The sequence below is a fragment of the Drosophila gunungcola genome, unplaced genomic scaffold (assembly GCF_025200985.1).
Source record: "Drosophila gunungcola strain Sukarami unplaced genomic scaffold, Dgunungcola_SK_2 000016F, whole genome shotgun sequence".
Taxonomy (NCBI): Eukaryota; Metazoa; Arthropoda; class Insecta; order Diptera; family Drosophilidae; genus Drosophila; species Drosophila gunungcola.
This window is the reverse complement of record NW_026453199.1, coordinates 366,657-381,721: the sequence shown is the minus strand read 5'-3', so window position 1 is coordinate 381,721 and position 15,065 is coordinate 366,657.

Below are 15,065 nucleotides of genomic sequence, written 5' to 3'. Positions count from 1 at the left end.
GGACCAAGCTGTGGTAATTCAAACACCACACCATCAGGTGGGAAAAAGCATGCATAGATATAACCCAAGTGTACTGATTACGTCTGCTACTAACTCAAACCATCCAATTTGCCTATTTCGCGATGCTAGAGATCATTATTTGCACAAATGCTCCCGATTTTTAAGCTTAAGTCCCAATCTTTGATATAGGGAATCAAAGAAAATGCACCTTTGCCTCAACTGTTTACGCAAAGGCCATAGCTTGCAGCAATGTAAGTCAACTCATTGTAAACTTTGTCGCATGAAGCACCATTCATTACTGCACATTATTCCAGAGTCATCCATACAATCGACCTCAGTTTTATCTCCATCATCCGACCCATCTATAACTCTCAGCCATTACCATCGACTTCATCATCACTAGTGTCATGTTCATCTCCATTATCACAACCTAATCACCATTTAACGCACTCTCCACCACAAACCTTAAATACAATGCCAATAAATTACGTGCTGCTTCCAACTGCTATAATCTACGTAAAAAATAGAGTTGGTGCATTTATGCCTTGCCGAGCAATATTAGATTCAGCTTCTCAGTTAAACTTTATTACTACGCGCCTAGCTAGCCAACTTAATTTCAAACTTAGACAATCGCACACACTAATTTCTGGGATAGGAGAATCTTCCATGAACTCTGATAAGGCAGTCGATATTCTGGCGCAATCACGGGATGCAAGCTATCGTGCGTCATTCGCAGCTGTTGTAACCCATAGCATCACTGACTACCAGCCAAATTTCAATATAAATAATACAGGATGGAGGATGCCACAAAACATTTCGCTAGCTGACCCTCATTTCAACCAATCACAACGAATTGATCTTTTAATTGGCGCTGGTCTGTTCTTCGAATTAATCGCTAAAAGGGAAAATTAATTTGGATAGCACCTTGCCCACGCTTCAAAACACCAAGCTTGGTTGGATAGTTTCTGGAGGGATGTCAAGTATGCTAAATCGCAAATCTGCCTTGTCTGCCATTGTCAAGGATCCTGCTGATCATTCAGATGATGACACACTTGCTGCCGTAGTAAAGCGGTTTGGGAGATTAAGTTTAGAAAAACCATCGATGCTGGCCGAGGACTTACGATGCGAGCAGCATTTCAAAGAAAATTGCATTAGGCTGGTCAATATTCGGTTCGCCTTTTATCCACTTTAGGATTCGAATCTTTAGGTGACTCCTACTGTCTGGCCCGTCGTCGTTTTAAAAGTTTGGAATCAAAACTAAATAAAAACCCCAATCTGAAAGCGCAGTATTCGGAATTTTTACAGGAATACCTCAACTTAGGCCACATGTCTCTCGCATTAAGGGATCCAGCGGTGCCACAATTTTTCTTGCCTCACCATTCTGTTCGGAAGCTTGAAAGCACTACCACTAAACTTCGTGTCGTCTTTGATGGTTCTGCAAAACTACATCTGGGATAGCTCTAAACGACTTGCTTCTAGCAGAACCAACAATTCAGCAAAAAATCTTTAATATTTTGCTTCGGTTTAGATTTTTTAAAGTAGCTCTTTGTGGAGACATCTGCAAGATTTACCGCTGCGTTCGTGTTTCGTACCCTGATGACTTTTTGCAATGTATCATTTGGCGAGAGAACTTCTCAGATAAATTGAGTGTTTATAAACTAAACACAGTAACTTATGAAACCAAGTCGGCTGCCTTCTTGGCTATAAGAGCCATGCATAAGCTCTCTTATGATGAAAAGAAATCATTTTCAGTTGGAGCAAAAATTTTTCGTAGAGATTTCTATGTGGACGATCTAATCTCTGGTGGCGATTCAGTTGAAGAGGTGAAAGTAATTCGTCATCAGGTAAAGGAGCTACTGGCGCGCGGCCACTTTCCGATTCGAAAATGGTGTTCGAATGAAGCAAGCGCTCTCGAAGGAGAGTCTGATCGCGATAAAGAGCAATTGATTAAATTCCACGACGGATCAGCTATTGCCAAAGCTTTGGGGTTGGTCTGGGATCCATCTTCGGATAATCTTTTCTTTAACTTTTCACAAATTTTATCATGTCAACGAGCAACAAAACGGATTGTGTTGTCAACAATTTCGAAATTTTCTGATCCGCTTGGTTTAAAAAGCTATGGAACACTAACATGGATTGGGATGACACACTGTCAGAGCCCCTTCTTTCGTCATGGGGGGAGTTGACCTCTCAGTTGTCGATCGTTCAGAACCTAAAATTTCCACGATTCGTAATGCAATCGGAGGCTTCCGTCGAGATTCTGTGATGCTAGCACAGCAGCCAATGGAAACGCTGAAGCACATCTACTCTGCGCCAAGTCTAGAGTAGCTCCCTTAAAAGCTTTAACAATACCAAGATTAGAACTTTCAGCAGCGTGTTTATTGGCTGAGTTTATCGTAAACGTTGGACTCGACTATTGTGTTGGCTTGGATTCTTCAACCTCCGAGGGAGTTCAACGTATTTGTGTCTAATAGAATTTCGAAAATCCAGGAAATGACGAAAGGTATGACGACAACATGTTCCAACCGACTTGAATCCGGTGGATGTGGTATCGCGCGGATGTACCCCCAAAGTATTGCTGAAGCATTCCCTCCTCCATTTCTACTGAAAAGAGCGTCAAACTGGCCCTCCCTATTAGATGCAGTAAAGAACCTTTCGGAACGGCGTTCCACGGCGCTAATTGGAACCGTTGGCACTGACATATCTATCAACTGCAAGTTTCTCAACTCATTCGACAAGTTGCAGCGTGTTTTCGCGTACATTTATTTCATTTCAAATTGCAGAGCCAAAACATTACCTTCAACCATCTATCTTACCGTTGACGAGATCAGCATTCAACAGGTTCACATAGCGGTGGAGTATGAGGTTCTTAGCCAAGGCAAAACTTGTCCTCCGAAGAGCAAGCTGATTTCTCTGAGGCCAATACTTAGCTCTGAGGGTTTACTTCGTGTTGGTGGAAGGAAAATGCGAGCTTGGACTACGAGGCTAAGCATCCGATATTGTTACCCAAGGATCATCCGGTCACCAGGGCGATTATCGTCTATTATCATGAGAAATACTTCCACGCAGGACCACAGGCGTTGCTCGCTGCTTTACGGCAAAAGTATTGGCAATTATCAACAAATGCGTCAGATGCTTTCGGATGAAGCCAGTGGCTTGGGAATACGTGATGGGTAGCCTGCCAGCAGATCGAGTTCAACCTAACCCAGCATTTCACACCACAGGAGTGGACTATTGTGGACTGTTCTATCACAAGTCAGAGGCCCGGAACAAAGCACCCCACAAGTGATACATCGCCGAAGGCTGCGCACTTGGAAGTCGTCCAGGATCTCACAACGAATTCTTTCATTGCAGCTTTGAGAAGATTTATGAGCCTCAGAGGCAGTCCACGTTCTATTTGGAGTGATAATGCGACAAACTTTGTTGGTGCTAAACGAGAGCTAGCGGAACTGAAGGAATTATTTGCCATACCATCATGCCGCATTCGAAGCAAAGAGCCATATAAAACATACATGGCCATTTTTATATACTTTTCGTCAAAAGCAATCCACATAGAACTCATTTCCGATCTGTCTACTAATAACTTATTCTTTGTTTAAAGTGCTTCGTCAATCGCAGAGGCGTCCCACTACGCATCTATTGTGACAATGTAACTAATTTCGTCGGGGCACGATCTCTGCTCGAGGACTTTAAGCAGCAGCTGTTTGACGAAGCCAACTCATTGAATGTGCATAACTTCAGTAGTATCGTGGGATTTGAGTTTAAGTTCATCCCTCCGCGAGCTCCCCACTTTGGCGGCTTGTGGGAGGCCGCAGGGAAGTCCATGAAGACTGTGATGATCAAAAACTTGGACAACACTGGGCTAACGAAGGAGGAGTTTTAAACGATTGCAATCGAGGCGGAGGCAATCTTAAACTCAAGACCAATGGCACCCCTATCCGAAGACCCAAACGATGGAGAGGCACTTAGCCCAGCGAACCTGCTGATTGGGTCCTCTTTGTTGTCTGTACCGGAGCCTTCAATTGACGAGAGCAGACCATCCTATCTTACGCGGTGGCAGCGCGTAACGTACTTGAAGCAGCAGTTCTGGGAGCTATGGAGGCGTGATTATTTACACACACTTCAGGCGCTCTAAAAATGGCTCATACCCGATGCCAACATTCAAATTGGACAAATTGTAATAATTCACCAGGAGTGGATCCTGGGTCGCATTACCAACACGCATTTTGGAGCTGATGGACGAGTAAGAGTGTCCGAGATCAAGGTGAAGAATGGAACCATTCGTAGACCCATCTGCAAGATAGCGCCCCTGCCTGAGCAAATTGGTGCTTGAATCATTCAACGGGCGGAGAATGTTCGATGACATCATAACTGAATGCCAATTTTCATTTATTATTATTTGTTTATAAATAACTTTGTTTAAAAACAGTTGATTAATTTGAATTCTTTGCCAAATTGTACTACTTAATTATCCCTCGCTCTTATACATACATCGCTCTTTGTAATCCAAACTTGAACATTAAAGTCAGTGCGTTTTACTCTGATTACTCTGCATTTGGGCAGTGTCCGCACAGTGTCGATGGAATAACTAAGTGTCTTTCCATATATTGTTCCCTTCTTCAACTCAAATAAAAACATATAAAATTATATTGCATTTTCATAGAAATTAAGTCTTATAACTAACAAAGAATTTAGATTTTCGGATTACATTAAAATAATTAAAAGCCTTTGCAGTATATAACCCCTCATCTTCTAAAAATAATACAAAATTCAGAAACAATTCACTTTTGCTCGATATGACCACCTTTTGCCTTGACTATAGCCTTGAGACGGTCGATGAATGAATCGCAAGCTGCCCGAATGGTACGTGCAGGTATTTTGGCCCACTCGCGTACAATAGCTTTTTGCAACGCCTCGAGACTGGCGTATTTTTTAGTTCGGACCTTGCCCTCCAAAATGGCTCAAAGAGAATAATCCAGCGGATTCGCATCTGGTGAATTCGAGGGCCATTGTGTGGACGCATTGAAGTTCGGAACATTGTTTTCCAGCCATTCTTGGCTCACTCTGGCTTTATGAGCCGGGGCTGAGTCCTGTTGAAATGGCCATGGTCTGCCACCGAAATGTTTGTCTACCCACGGCTTCAAGGCAACCTTTACAATACTTTCCTGATAATATTTCGCATTTACCTTGACGCCAGGCTCGATAAAAACGATTAGAGAGCGCCCATCTGGAGTTACAGCGGTCCAAACCATTACCTGTGGCGGGTGGTGGCTCCTGGTTGGCAATCGATGGCTCCAATTCTCGTACGAACGGTTCAAGTAAACCCTATCGTTTAGGGTGTTTACGAATTGCTCAATTGTAAAAATTTTCTTATCAGAAAACACAATGTTTGGAAATTTCCCTCTTGCGGCCAAGCGAAGCAACTCCTTTGCTTTCTTAAGTCTGACTTGTTTTTGTAAGATCTTGAGCCTTTATGATCTTATATGGTTTGACCTCGAGATCATTTTTCAGTATGAGGCGGAAGTTACGGTCAGATGCTTTTAGTTCTTTCGCCATATGATTGGCACTTCCTCGGGGATTTCGCTCAAGTCGCTTCTTCACTTTTTGAACCATCTTGACGTTGCAGTTTTTTGATGACCACCTCCATGGCGTTTAGCGATGCTAATATCATTGTAACGGGTTATGATGCGATAAACGAAAACGTTATTCACATTAAGCTGTTTGAACTCACGAACAACCTCAGGTTGTGATTTTCCAGCTAAATATAATAAAATTACATTATTATGTTTGAATTCCAAAGCGAATATTTTATTTTTGCTTTCACTCACGGTAAAATGCTTTCAAGTGTTGGTAAACAATACCTTCAACTGTCATTTGCCAAACTTACAGTCAGCTGATGCCGATACATCAGTTGTACGAGTGCATTACGGTCATCATGTTCTGAAAAATTTTCGTCACATGATGAAGCACTTTAACTGCTGCACTGTAAATTTTTGCACATTTGACGACAAGAACATGTTTTTTATACCCTTGCAGAGGGTATTATAATTTCAGTCAGAAGTTTGCAACGCAGTGAAGGAGACATCTTCGACCCTATAAAGTATATATATTCTTGATCAGCATCACTAGTAGAGTCGATCTAGCCATGTCCGTCTGTCCGTCCGTCTGTTCGTACGTTTCTACGCAAACTAGTCTCTCAGTTTTAAAGCTATCTGCGTAAAACTTTCCCAAAAGTTGGTTTTCCATTGCAGGTAGTATATAAGTCGGAACGAGCCGGATCGGACGACTATAGCATATAGCTCCCATAGGAACAATCGGAAAAATAAATAAAAAAAATTATAACTTTGCTGTTTTTTAATTTTTCTATTAGTTCTTTGACATATAGTAATGGTTAAATATTTCAGAATTACGGTTTAAATTTCATCAAAATCGGACGACTATATCACATAGCTCCCATAGAAATAATATAAATATATAAAATAACTATATAATAATTGAGCTACAAATCATCATAGCTTCAATGTTTTTAGACATATACGCAAGTAAATCATAATTTTAATGTTTTAAAAAATATTTAATTTTTGCAATAGCTGCAAGGGTATATGAACTTCGGCTTGCCGAAGTTTGCTTCCTTTCTTGTTTTTTAATAATTTCGCAATGCTTAAGTGAAACAAAATATTTAACACGAGTTGTGAAATATAAATTTACCGCAAGTGTCGCTGTGTTTTTGTTTCTTTTGAATCTAACTCTTTTACGACTGTGGCGTGCGAGCATTTACAAGTCGAACAAGAATAAGAATCAAAGAAAACAAAAAAACACATACATACATGAACTGCAGCAGCGTCACTTGCGGTTAATTGTTATTTCACAACTCGTGTTAAATCCTTCGTTTTACTTAAGCACGTGTTAAATAGTAAATTTAAACATTCGAAACACTTTTTTTGTTCACAAACAAAATAATACAATCACACTTTCTTAAATTATATAAAATATTTTTTCTACATATATGTAAATAATAATAATTATATACTTAGTTTTTATTTTACAAAATATTAATTACTTACCGTGCAAGTATCGCTGGGCCTCGAACAACCGGTCATCTATTGCGATTTCCGTCTCCATGCTTCCACTTTTCAACACTCAATTAATCAAAGAAAAAACTTAACCTCGCGCCCCGGGCGAAAATTTCAAAGGAAAACGACGATGCCCGAAGTGTACTTCGGTAACTTTCCGCACAATTTGAGAGAGATTTCTCTCACAATTTTTATTTCTTTCAATTTTTTAAAGTTTTAGACTATTTTCTTCTCGGGTTCAAGATCTTTAATTCTCGAGTTCAAGATCTTTTTTTCTCGATCAGCGAAATCAAGAACATAAAGAACAATTTTTCCTCGATTTCAAGAACGTTTCTTCTCGATAAAGTGAGAAGTAAAAATACTAAAATAGAGCAGATTTGCTCTTTGTTTTTTCGTTCTCAAATTTTCTCGGTGAACATTTTCAGGTTAACTACCAATATTGATTTTTCTAATCTTGTCGTCCAAAGACAGAAGCTTGCACTTTACCAAAGTCCTTATTTCTTCCCTTATTTACATTTCCTTTTTTCGGACATGGTCCATGATATTTCGGGAATTAATGGGTGTCATATAAGGGCGGAGTAAATTGGATTTATAATTTCGCAACAGCCTTCCTGTCCAAAGTGAAAACGGTCTTCATTCAAAAGAGACTACTTTTACAAGAGATGCAATTGTTGACGCCTAAATTGCCTGAATTAATGTTTTCATTTTTTTCTTTCTTTCTTTAAAAGAATCGTATACGTCACGGTGTTTGTCCACATAATTGCGCCTGAGGTTTGTAATTTGGCGGCCAGAAAGGTGTTAGCCGCACAAGTAACATATCGACTTATTGTGCTCTCTTTAAATTGGAAAAACAAATGTATTTTCACTTGGGAACTCATCTAAGTACTAAGCTAAAATAATTTAAGGAACAAAAAACACTTTTCTCAGAATCTGAAGCAAAGTGTCCCAGAAAAAACAGGCTCCTAAACAAAGCAAACCGAAATGCTCGGTCTCTGAGCCACACAATTTGAACATAAAAACACTTTGAGAGTGTCTTTCGATTCCATTTCTCATAGTGTCCTAAGTAATTGATCTTTTTCTGACAGCAAGTATTGGTCACTAGAGGAAACACCATCTCCACTAAAAATTTGGTCACCTGACCATGAGAGCATTTCCAAAAAACTACTCATGCATTACCACGAGGTTGGTTTGAAGTAAAACTGACATTTAAATCTTATCTAACTGGGGTAAGCAATTTATTTGAAGTTGAAAAACGTCGGTTTTTGTCATCTGAAAGAAAATTTTATGGAAGAGTACCTCTTCTTAGGTCATATGTGTCACACAGACGACAAAATTCCTTTTACTCCGCATTTCCTCCACTACGCATAAGTCACCAGAGTACGTCCTCCAAATTGCGTGAAGAAAACAAAACGTCATCTCAGGTCCAAAAATACATTTTTTCGCAGACGGCAAAATCCGTATAAAATAGGTTTACCGGATTATTGAAGTTAATAGCTTGTTGATTGTTCCATCTTCAAGAAAAAGTGATACAATTATTTTCCGTTTCAGATCTGGAGAAAAAAATATAATTGGCATGAAAACAGGTTAAATACGTTATTTACACTTTTAAAAAAATGCTACCAAACAAAAAAAATTCATTTTTTGAATCAGGGATAAAATCTGCACGGTAAAATTAAGGTATGTTCTCTGAAGGCTTTCATCAATTTAAATGTGTTTCTTATTTCTAAATGTTACTTTATTGTTTTATGTTATTTCCCAGTATCGTAACTTGAGAGATACATTGATGTGTGAATAAAAATTGTTGGTCGATATATTTGCAATTGAAATCGGTGTATTTTGCAATTAAAAAACATTGTTTTTATCAGTAACAAAATAGTCAAAGTCGTCATATATGTAAATTTTTCAGCTTATATTATCTGGGTATTTTATATTTCTATATTTTTGGGTTTCTTCAAATGAAGTTGTCTGGCTACTTATCCAAGCTGATGTTTTGATTAACAAAAGTTTTCTTCGTCTATTTCATCTAACTCTTCACGTTTTAATATTTTATGATTGAATTTTCCTCCTGATATTTGTAGTCCCATTTGTAAATCTTTAATATACTCAAGGAAAATGTTTAGTGAATATCTGAAAATGTGTAATGCATCCATTTCCTATTCATCTTTTACAAGCCTTTTTATGTCTTCGGATTGTTTATTTATTATTGTAATTATTTCATTAATATCTTTATTTTCAATTTTCTTCCCTTTTTTTTATCAACTTCTGTTAGTGTTCCAAATAAGCGATTCCTACAATGTTAATTAACCCTCGTTTTTTGCATCATCTATTACGTAATTCAATTTGCTTTCGTATTTTATAAAGTCCTGATATCTTTATAATACCTTTGTTTGATTAGCCTGTATCATATCATCCCTGTGTTCAAAAGTAATAAGCCGGTTTTTGAAATGATAGGTGTAACACTAATTTGTTAAGCTGTTGTTGATGTTAGTTTCCTCCACGTCATTATCATGATCATTTTCAAAATCAGAATCAGTATCCTCAGTTTCACTGGAATGATGAAAGCGATTTTTCACTATTTCAAATTTACTTACGTGTTTTATTATTTTATGACCTCTATTAGTTTCTTGCCAAAGCTTTTAATTTTTTTGAATGGGTCTACTTATTTCGATTTACTTTTCTTTTATTTTCAATTTTGGTATATCTAAGATCCACTTCATGTTCTTCGTGGTTTTTATTAATTTTATTTATTTTATTTTCTTGTTGTTTTTGCATATCTTTGCTTGGTTCCAAACCATATTGTTAAATTTGAGCAGGGGTTTTACCAGTGGCATAACCAGTTTTGTAATGATTTGGATACTAGGCCAGGAATTTGATCCATTTTAATAGAGTTCGGTTAGCTTATCATATTACAAATTTTGAGTAATGCTTTTTATACCCTTGCAGAGGGTATTATAATTTCAGTCAGAAGTTTGCAACGCAGTGAAGGAGACGTTTCCGACCCAATAAAGTACATACATATATTCTTGATCAGCATCACTAGGAGAGTCGATATAGCAATGTCCGTCCGTGACCGTCTACTCAAACTAGTCCCTCAGTTTTAAGGCTATCTGCATGAAACTTTCCTAAAAGTTGTTTTTCTATTGCAGGTAGTATATAAGTCGGAACGAGCCCGATCGGACGACTATAGCATATAGCTCCCAAAGGAACAATCGGAAAAATAAATAAAAAAAATTATAACTTTGCTATTTTTTAATTTTTCTTTAGTTCTTCGATATATACTAATGGTTAAATATTTCAGAATAACGGTTTAAATTTCATCAAAATCGGACGACTATAACGTAAACGTGAAAACAATAAAAATATTAATTTTTTTTTTTTTAAATGTAACTTTTTTTATTTTGTAATTTTTTTTAGAAATTCTTTTTGATTATTTAATTATTTGAAAGTTCAGAATTACGCTTTTAATTTTATTAAAATCGAAAACGATATCATATAGCTGCCACAGGAACTCAAATAATTGAGCTGAAAATCATCATAATTTCAATGCTTTTAAGCATACACGCTACTAAATCGTAATTGTAATGTCTTTTCGAATATTTAATTTTTGCAATAGCTGCAAGGGTATATGAACTTCGGCTTGCCAAAGTTTGCTTCCTTTCTTGCAATTGCAATCCAGTCTGAGGTTTTTGTTTCTATAATAGAAATGAATTTTGAATGAATGTCAAAACATGTCAAAAATTTGTGTTGGTCAATAAAATAATAGTCAATAACATATTTATCACGAATATTTTGGGTTTAAGGTGTCTTTTCAAAAGAGAGTGCAACTTTTCTGTGCTCTGCTTTGCATAAATTACGAACCTCGCATTTATCTATAATGTTTTGAATAAGTTTTTGTGCGTTTGGGAATTAATATTTAGTTTTTAAATCGTCAAACGCCTTTTTAATTTTTTTCGTGGAAGTCTGCATATGTGAGAAGTATTACTGAAATTCTCATTAATTTTGTACCAACGTTTGCTTTGATTAATCCATATAACCTCGTTGAAAGATAGCAAAGTCTTCGTCATTATTAATGAACATGACAAAATTGTGTCCACATATGAATTTTATAGTTTTATTTTTTGCTAAACGGTCTGTCATGTCACTGTAAATTATTTTGTTAATAGTATTTTTTAAGTAGTAAGTAAGTTCGTTAGTGTCTTGGTTTGACTTTTTCAAATATTAGTTGGTGATTAAAAACGTTAATAAGTCGTTCAGTTATCTGTATGGAATTACCAATATCTTCTTGTGCACTATGCACTGTTGCTGCTGCAGTTTCTAAATCATCATCATTTTGAAAAACTATTTGGTGCCCATACTATAGATAGTAATTCTTTTTCAATAGCTGCGTAATTCAACTGATGTTCATTTAAAGTTCTACTGGCAAAACAAATAGGCTTACCTTCTTGTGATAACACAGCACCTAATGCATAATTGTTTGCATCTGTAGTTAAATCAAACTTTTTTTTCGAAATCCGGGTATGTGAGAATTGGGTCGATACATTTTAAAGTTTTTAATTTTTTAAACGCTTTGTTATAACTGGGATCTTTAAATTTTATTTTGGCTCCATTCTTTAAACAACGAGTCATTGGTTTTGCGATTTTTGCGAAGTCTTTTATAAATTTGCGATAAAATCCGCAAAGGCCTAAATACGATTTATCTAATTGCAGTTTAAGATTTTATCTGCGATTAACTTTGAATACTTTTCTAAAAGATTGGATATGCTCTTGCAAAGAGGTTGAAAATATGACAATATCGTCAAAATACACAATGGGTACCTATTATGTCGTATAATATATTAATCACGCAACGCTGAAATGTTGCGGGGGCATTGCATAGAAGTATACTCATGGTATCCTTTCTTGGTGGAAAATTCAGTTTTTGGTATAGAGCCTGGGTCCATTTAAATTTGATAGAATTTTTTAGCAAGGTTTAATGTTGTAAAGTATTGACATTTACCAAATTTATCTAATATTTCATCCTTGTTTGGAATAGGAAATTTATCATTTATAGTTATTTCATTGAGTCCTCTGTAATCAATGGCCATACGAAATTTAGGAATGCCCGATGCATCCTTTTTGTTTGGTACCATTACAATAGGACTACAATAAGGAGATTTTGAATTTCTGATAATACCTTGTCATAAATGTAGGGATAGCTATATGGTCTCCTATATCACGTGTTTGATTTCGTTCGTGAATGTCAAATGTCCGCGGTACTGAATATCAAAATACTTGGACATTAAATAATGGAGTTCAGTTTATACTTCATTATTTAAGTGATCGTCTTTTAAATAATTATTCGTCAAGTCAGTTTGCATGGCATAAATATATTAATCATCACTTATTTTACTTGAAAAAGTTTAATTACGTTCCTCTGTTACATTTACCATTGGGAAGTCGCAATTATTTAGATTAATAGTGTTTCTCATAAAATCAATTTTGGCTTAGGTTTTTTTTAGATTTTTTCTTCCTATAAGAATATCATAATGATTTGAAAAGTTTCTTAAAAAAAAATATTTGTTTAGATACAAATAATTTTGGAATACTAAATTAGATATATTTATCTAAAGTTATTGATTTTCCTATCGTTTGGACTTTTGTAAAAATATTTGTAGCTGGATATTTAAAAAAGTTATTGATTTTCCTATCGTTTGGACTTTTGTCAAAATATTTGTAGCTGGATATTTAAAAAAGTTTTCGTTTATTAAATTTATGCTCGAGCCTGTATCAATAAGACCGATCAATTTTAATTTTAATTGCGGTGGTGTTTCTGCCGAGGCTGTTGTCTGAAAATTTTCATTTTGCTCAGTCTTCCGTTGTTGACCTGAATCTGAGGTTCGGGCACGTTTTTGGGGAATATTAGTACTCTTAGTAGTCTCAGTAGGCTACTTTGTATTTGATTATTTTGGAAGGATCTAGGATAATATTGATTACCAGAAGAATTATTATTATAACTGCTATTTTTACCCTTATTAGCGTCTGTCCTGTTGATTGTTATTATATCGACTTTGGTAGTTATTATTTTGGAATCTATCTCCTAGACTTTTATATGACTGATTATTTGGGTTTAAGTTTCTTCATGATCTAAAAAATGGATATTCGTGGTCATCATTATCATTATCATTTGCTCAAAGTAATTTATGTTTGTAATGTATCATTTAAAGTTCTTGAAACTAAAACCGTCCTTAATGGAATGGTATCTAAGCTGAGTTTACAACATATTCTACTTGTTTGGTTTCTAATTCTTCAACAAATCTACGTAAATTATTTTTATATTTAGTCTCACGTTATTCCATAATCATTCCATGTGGAGGTGTTCTTAATTCCTTCCAGTCCTGTGGTATATTTCTCATCAATAATTTTCGGGCTCGTCCACAAACTCGTCTTTTAGTTACGATAACACTTCATCCTACCCATACCCTCATCCTCATTCTGTATTTAGTGAGGATGGTGTTTTACAAAATCTGTAAACAATCAAGACGTCAATCTCTTCGAGCCCTGATCTTGTACCGAGCTGTGTTATAAAAAAATGTGCCGATCCTTTGTATAAACCTTTATCTATACTTTTTCAGATATCCCTACATTCGTTTTCCCCTGAAGTTTGGAAGGAATCTTTTATCATTGCTTTTCATAAAAAGGGAAGCAATTCGGACATTAAGAACTAGCGTGGTATTGCAAAACTGAGAGCTAACCCAAAGTTTTTTGAAAAGCTTATTACCGCTCAGCTACAGCACCAATGCAGCTCAGTAATGTCCCCAACTCAGCATGGCTTTATGAAACGAAGGTCAACGACTACAAATCTTCTTGAATTTACATCAGTCATCAGAAGCGCTTTTAAAAATAACTATCGAACTTATGTTATTTTTACGGACTTCAGTAAGGCTTTCGATTCCGTGAACCATCAATTATTATTGAAAAACTAATACGCTCAGCTACAGCACCAATGCAGCTCAGTAATGTCTACAACTCAGCATGGCTTTATAAAACGAAGGTCAACGACTACAAATCTTTTTGAATTTACCTCTGTCATCGGAAGCAATATGATGAACTGTATTTTTTGATATTTTCTGAATGCTCTGTTAATTTAATTAAAACAAACATTCTAACTCACCTGCCCTTGCACCCTTCCACTTGATTTATTTATTAGCTTACTTTAATGTAATAAATATGTAAATAAATAAATAAAATTCTTCTCGTTTTAATACCCGTTGCTCGTATAGTATTCGTTGAAAAGTATGTAACAGGTAGAAGAAAGCGTTTTCGACCGCATAAAATATATATTCTTGATCAGGATCAATATCCGAGTCGATCTACCCATCTCCGTCTGTCTGTCCGTCTGTATGAACGCCGAGATCTCGGAAACTATAAAATCTAGAGATTTAGATTCGGATTTGGCATGCAGATTCTAGTGTTTCCTAGGCAGCGGAAGTTTATTTCAAAACGGAGCCACGCTCACTCGAACGCCCACAAATCGTGAAAGTATGTACTGTCATTTTATAATTTGGGGTTGATTGTTGCGTGTGCGTTTCGGTCATATCTATCGGCAGTCCCAAAAGTTTTAAAATCGAGCTATTATTTTAGGAATTATGGGGCTAATGAAGTTCTGTGCCGTCCATCTACCGCTGCTTAGCCACTGATCGGCCGCTGTTCTGCTGCTGCTAGCAGATGAAAGAGAGAGTGAGAGAGAGAGAATTACAGAACTGTAAATTAGCTTCAGATGGTCACATAAACTTTGATTGTTTTGTAGGTTAAACACTTAGGTTAAAGTTTTTTGGCTGAGTAACGGGTATCTAATAGCCGGGAAACTCGACTATAGCGTTCTTTCTTGTTTTCTATGTATTCTGCTGAACTGGAGATTGTATTTGTCCGTTACTTGTCGATGCATACGGGGCAGTGGATGTACTGTTATTTTGCGCTCATCTTCTTACATAAGTTTATTGTTGCTGAGCCTAA